The following is a 7194-nucleotide window of genomic DNA, read 5'->3' on the forward strand; positions in this document are numbered from 1 at the left end:
CTCCTCAGGCTGCAGTAACAAAATACCATCGACTGGGTGGCTTAAACAGCAGACATTTATTTCTCACAATTCTGGATCCCAGGAAGTCCAAGATCAAGGTGCCTGCAGATTCGGTTCCTGGTGAGAGTTCTCTTGCTGGCTTGCAAACAGCCGCCTTCCTGCGTTGTCCTCACGTGATAGAGCGAGCCCCAATGTCTCTTCTTTTTATAAAGGCACTAATCCCATCATGGGGGCCCCTCATGACCTCATCTAAACCTAAATATCTTCCAAAGGTCCCATCTCCTGATACCACCACATTGGGGGTTAGAGCTTCAACATAGGAATTTGGGGTGGGACACAATCCAGTCCATAGCAGCGAATTCATATATTTGATCATAATTGTAACCAGAGGTCCAAGTTCTGAACTTCCCCACCCCTCCTCTGCCTCCCTGAACTCGCGGAGACCTCACTCTCCCCTAGAGCCCCACAAGCAAGACAGACCAAGGGGGCAGCACACTGGGGCTAAGGAGAGATGCCCAACCTCGGTCTGGACGTCAGCCTCTGCTGGTCGGTGGTCTCAGTACAGGTGTTATGCATGATTTTCTTTAGTAGTGTTCAGTGTTACCCTGGCCCCCTCCAGCCTGAGGGCACAACGCTTCTCCTTCCTGAGAGGGTGGGGTAGTGGGATGGGGCAGGAGCAAAGGAGTACCCTCTTTCAGCCCCCGTCAGCAGTACCCACCCCAATGTATTTCCAGAGTTATGCATCCCACCCCTCAGCCAGGTGGCTCCCAGGCAACCTCACATTTTTGGCATCTCTGTTCCTCCATTGATGACGATATGAATCATACTGTGCCCAGTGGCAGTTGCAACCATGCTTCCTCACACTGACCAAGGGAGCCATTCAGTCATCTGTCCTGCCCTGGAGCCCCAAAGAAAACCCCTCAGTGCTTGATGGGTTTCTGGCCTAGGCTGAAACACTCTACCCCACCTGGAACTCCATCCACTTCTCACTTGCACTTTGAGAAATGGGTCCATCATTCCTGTTGTCTTTCAGAACTGCTCATTTACCACCCAGTGCCAAGCCTGACGTTGTGATTGAACATTTTCTGAAAATAAGCCTCATGCCTCAGAGGCTTTAATTTCCATCCCATCATTTAATGCCAAGCAGACAATTGTGAATAAAGGGAGGAAAGGTCTCTCCCCTGCCCTCTTCCTCTACGTGCACACACACACACACACACACACACAAACACACACGGAATACCCCAGGCAGGAAGGGGAAGGGTGGTAAGTGGTGCTCTAAAGTGGTATGGCCAGTATCAATGTCAAGATCAGGTCTCGGAACTGGTCCCTGTGGACTCCGCTGCGTGAACTGCTGACACCACAGCACCACTGAACCCCATCCTGCTTTGGACACTGGATGAACTGTCCCTGCAGCTGCCACCCTCAAAGAATGAACCCACACAGTCCCTGCTGCCTGTCATCTCTGAGTCCTGGGACAGATGCTTCTCACTGGCAGAACCTAGCTTATGAGCCCAGACTTAGCTGCAAGGGAGGCTGGAATGCAAACATGTGGCATTTTCAGGGTCTGTAATGGGAGATGCAGGAGGGGATCTCTGCCTTGTGTGGTAGAAGTGTTTCCAAATTTAGAAGCTGGATGACCAAAACCAAATGTCCACTATAATCCACTATTTCTGCCTTCTAACACCCTTCCCATACTTCTAAAACGTAACAGTGTGCCTGCCTGACATGGAATGACCATCCCTTATACAACTGAAAATCTCCTCACCCTCCCCCAAGAGAGGTCAACCAGGACACTTATCAATTACAGCAGCAGCAATTCCTTTTCTCCTGGGTCATGATCTGTCTCAATTTCCTATACTATATGGACTAAATTGTATATGACAGCTATCAGCATACCCTATAAAACAGTACAGGAAAAAGAAAGGAGAGAAGAAAAATTAGATTAAATATTTAAAAATATACACCACACAGCCAGGAAAAAATACAACAGAACTACATGATGTGTAAAGGCATTGCCCACAGAGGAGACCTGTCTGGACTCTGTCCAGAGTGTGAGGTCAGAGTGACCTTCAGGGCCCTGGCCAGGAACTTAGCTCTTAGATTTCACCTTAGACACCAGGTGCATGGTTTTGGTTGCAGTGAGAGACCTACCTGGCAAAGGCAGAGGTGTGTAAATGAGAACAGGCTTGATAGTAATCAAGGCCAGTAAGTCAAGTTTCTAAACAAAATGTATGCATGCTATTTATAAACTAACCATAAAAACTCAGAAACCTGAAACAAAAACAACTGAGAGATGCCTAGAAAAATACATTCTAAAATAAAAAATGTTAGAGTCCTTCAGCAGTCCCTTGTTTCTCGTATTAAATCTGGGTTGTCCTCAATAACAAAGAGCTTGTAGGAATTCTAATTTTGGCTTATGTAGGCATTGTCCAAAAGCACAGGGAGAGCTGATCCCTTCCCCACAGAGGCCTCCACCTCCAAACGCCTTTATTTCTATATTTTACTACTTAAATAAATTGGCGAGCCCTCCCCCACAAATTCTTTTATCATCTTCTTTCTGCCTCATCTCAGGAAAAGTGCTCCTCTCTCTTTTCTTCATAACATCGAGAACTAAATAAAGAAGTTCATAACAGGATTCTTCATAAAAGATTAAAGGTGGAAACCACCCAAATGTCCATCAGCTGTTAGATGGATACACAAAATGTGGTCTAGCCATACAGTGGAACATTATTTGGCCATAAAAAGGAAAAAAGTTCTGATACATGCTACAACATGGATGAACCTTGAGAACACACTAAGTGAACAAAACCAGACACAAAAGGTCACATATTGTATGATTGCATTAATTTGTGTTGTTCAGAAAAGGCAAATTCATAGAGACAGAAAGTAGATCAGAAGTTGCCAGGGGCTGGGAAGAAGGGGGTTGAGGAATAACCGCTAATGAGTATGGAGTTTCTTTGGGGGGATGATGAAAATGTTCTGAAATCAGAGAATGGTGATGGTTGTACAATGTGAATAAATTAAAAACCATTGAATTGCACACTTTGAAATGGTGCCTTTTATGTTAAGTGAATTTCATCTCAATTTTTTAATTGTTAAAAAAAAACAAGCTAAACTAAAAAACAGTGTCATCAGTCCCCTAAGTTGTTCTGAGAAGTAGGTGGTTGCAGATGTCAAAACGATAAAACCATTTGCAAACCCACCAACCCAGTAACTCCACTTCTGGGAACCTGACCTAAGGGAATAATTTAAAGGTTTTGTCTTATGATATCAAGACAGTTTTTAAATATGTCCTTGCAGTGAGATGTTTTTATAATAGTGAAAATTTGGAAACAATCTCAGTGCTCATCAGTCTGAGTCTGGTTCAATAAAGTTTGGTGCATTTTTGTTATGGGATACTGGGTAGCTCTGAAAGTCGATGTAGATATCCACACACAGAAAGAATCTTGTGATATCTTGATAGCTAAGTAACTCAGGATGCAGAATAGCATTACTGTGTGATTCTAACTATAGATAAAGTCAGTATATTGTGGTGGCCAAGAATATAGATTGGGGAGCAAAACAACCTAGATTCAAATCCCAGGTCCTCACCATTTGCCAGTTTTAAGTCCTGGGGTTAGATAGCTAAGCCTGTGTTTTCTAACCTTTCTGTGTTTCACCTGTGTTTTCTAACATCTGTGAGCCTGTGTTTTCTAACCTTTCTGTGCTTTTCTAAGCTTCAGTTTTCTCATCTATAAACTGGGGATAATAATACCTATGTCATAGGGTTGTTGTGAAGAGTGAGTTATTATGTGGAAAATTAGACCATTCGTGGTGCATAATAAGTGCTGTCTTGGCTGTTACTGTTTTAGGTAGATAGATAGATAGGTGACAGATCAAAGAGACATAAAACGGATCAAAGATAAATAGATACATACATAGATAAATAGATACAGAGATGATAGCAAAAAGTCAGAGACGGGGTGGGGAATCCCAATATGTTAAGAGTGGCTGTCTCTAGGGATACGGTAGTGGCTGGATTTCCTTTTCTTTTTGCTTATCGGTATAGTCTAAGTCTCTGCAATGGACATGCATTACTCTAAAAATTACTATATAATTTTTAAAAAGCTGGAATATTGCTACTAGTGCACATATACTGAAAAAATGAAAAACATTGAACTTTGCAGTGAAATTAAATGTAAGAATCAGACTTTAACTCTTCCTTGTGTCAGACAGGATTCTTCTGATTGAAAGTGACAGGAAGCCAACTCAAATTAGCTTAAACCAAAAAGGAGGACTCCTAGGCAGGACACTAGGGCAGTGTCAGAAGGGAAGGAAGACTTCAGGAAGTAGGACAGCTCAGTGGAGGGATTGGATTCTTAAATCCTTTTGTTTCTGCTTCTCTCAGTCTTCATTATCTTGATGCCTTCAAATGGCCTGGTTGATGGCTGATCCCCATAGCTCCCAAACCAGGAAGGAACGAGCGTTCTCTCCACGCCCATTCAGGGCTTCTCAGGGGAACATTCTGATTCAGGTTAAGGGCTCGCCCCTTGGACCAATCACTGCGACCCTGGGGTTGGTCAGTGAGTCACAGCCCCATCCCCACAGAACTCGACTGGACTCAAGAGTGGGAACAGCTCCCCAGAAAAAGAAAGAGTTATTCTGAGTAAAGGCGAAAGGGCCCTGACAATTAGGTCAGGCCCTATAATGAACCTGTCACTGGCCAAAGCACTTGATATGCTGGCCTCATTGCATAAACGCCTGGAGAGTGTCCAGAGGCCTCCTCCAGAGTCCCAAAAGTTACAAATTCCTGCCTCATCTTATTCCAGTTTAAACTGTATTACGTCAAGGACCCGTCTTCAAGAAAGATCTTTCAATCTGTTTCTACTTTGACTGACATCACTCTCGAACAGTATTCTACTGGTTAATGTTGCAAATATGATGCGGATTAAATGGATAGGTCAATTTGGAATTCCAAACCTTCATCAGAAGATGACCTGTTTTTTTTTTCTTTTTTAAGATGTTTTTTGATGTGGACCATTTTTTAAAGTCTTTTTTGAATCTGCTATGATATTGCTGCTGTTTATGTGTTTTGGTTATTTGGCCATGAGGCATGTGGGATCTTAGCTCCCTGACCGGGGATCGAACCTGCACCTCCTGCATTGGAAGGCGAAGTCTTAACCACTGGACCACCAGGGAAGTCCCAGGTGATGACCTGTTTTAACACACCTCTTCCTTTGCGAGCTTGAGACGGCCTGTATTTGTCCACTACTCTAAGGAGGAGGGTCTGTTCGCCTAGGACTCCCAACAGTGTCTTCTTGCCCCCACCCCCCACCAACCCGGCAGGAATGTGACAACTTCTACCCTTAGCAATTCCTGCAGTTAGTTCTATCTTTTCTTTTCCTCATATCCACTTGCCACACGCCTTCCCAGTGGTCCAGGTCCACCTCAAATGCCCTCTCCTCCAGGAAGCCTTCCTTGCCTGCCCCTTCCTGAACTAGAGCCATGTTTCCTCCTCTGTGATGGCTTGGAATATGATGCCTCTCAAGTCACTGGTCATGCTCATCTTATCTCCCTACTGGAGAGAGAATCATGCTTGGTTCATCTCTGTGCCCCTAAGGACACACACATAGTGATAAGCAGTTACCAATAATGCCTGTTGAATGGATGCAGGCCAATACTCTTTACACGGCTGATCTCAACTAGGATCCTGTGCTCCCTAACACTGTTCCTCTTCTATGTTACTTTACACCCTATCACCCTTATCCCCATGGCAACAAGTTTTTAGAGGGGATAGGGGAGATGGAAGAAAAAGATTTCTAGATCTGATCACATAAAAATTCAGAATATCATAAACACAATAAAAAGGCAGTCAAGAAACTGCAAGGGCTTCTCTGGTGGCGCAGTGGTTAAGAACCCACCTGCCATGCAGGGGACATGGGTTGGAGCCCCGGTCTGGAAAGATCCCACATGCCGCGGAGCAACTAAGCCCATGAGCCACAACTACTGAGCCCACATGCCACAACTACTGAAGCCCACACGCCTAGAGCCCATGCTCCGCAACAAGAGAAGGCACCGCAATGAGAAGCCCCTGCACCACAACGAAGGGTATCCCCTGCTTGCCGCAACTAGAGAAAGCCTGCGCGCATCAACGAAGACCCAACGCAATCAAAAATAAAGTAAATTAAAAAAAAAAAGAAGCTGAGAAAAATATTTGCAACAAATTCAAATAAGAGATGCCATTTTTAGCTTAAACTTGGCAAAAATAAAAGTTGTGGTTTTGAAGCATATTTAATGACAATTTTATCGAAAATATTTGAACAGAGAAAAGCCTAGAAAGTCAACACCATTTTAATAATGATTAGATCAAATTTTTGTGATTATGGTTGTTCTAAGTTTTTCTCTTTTCCAATTGTTTATAATAATTAATAAGCATTACATATATAATCATAAGAACAAAGAAACAGATGCCACCTTTTGCTGAATTCCCTATAAGATAAAACTCCATGTTGCCAAGGAAGTGGTGAGATGAGGATGTTGGAGTATAAATGGGTACAACCAGGAGGACGGGATATATTAAGTACATACTAACAGTATATATTAAGAACTTTAAAAATGTTGATATTCTTTAGCTTAACTTCTATATCTAGCTATTGACTTAATGACTGGAATAAAACATGACTAGGAAAAACTACTTTTAGTCATTGATTCTAATGATTAGAATACAAAGTGACTAGGAAATCAGACAGACGGAAACAATGATTTACATACAGCAATATTCGTTGCAGAGCTTCCTAAAATATGAAAAAATTGGAAATAACTAAATGTCCAATATCAAGGATATGGGTTAAGTAAATTATGGTCCTATAATGGAATGTAGTATGCAATCATGAAATGCCAGCTGTAAAGAATATTTAAATAAGATAAAAAATGGTTATGATATAATGTTCAGTGTAAAAACTCAACAAAACCTAGATAAATAGTGCAATCTCCAAGGTATGTACATGTGTATGTGCATACACATAAAAAGGGACTCAGAAGATTATACCAACATGTTAACAGTTAATATCTCTGGATTTATGAATTATGGGTGATTTAAGTTTTTTTCATAATTACCATGTATTTTTTATAATCAGAAAAAAATAATTTTTATAAGGTCCCCATGATTTTTAACTAGTCACAGGTTTAACTAGTCACAACCTAGCTTCACAA

This window comes from Lipotes vexillifer, unplaced genomic scaffold (assembly GCF_000442215.2).
Source record: "Lipotes vexillifer unplaced genomic scaffold, Lipotes_vexillifer_v1.1 scaffold230, whole genome shotgun sequence".
Classification (NCBI taxonomy): domain Eukaryota; kingdom Metazoa; phylum Chordata; class Mammalia; order Artiodactyla; family Lipotidae; genus Lipotes; species Lipotes vexillifer.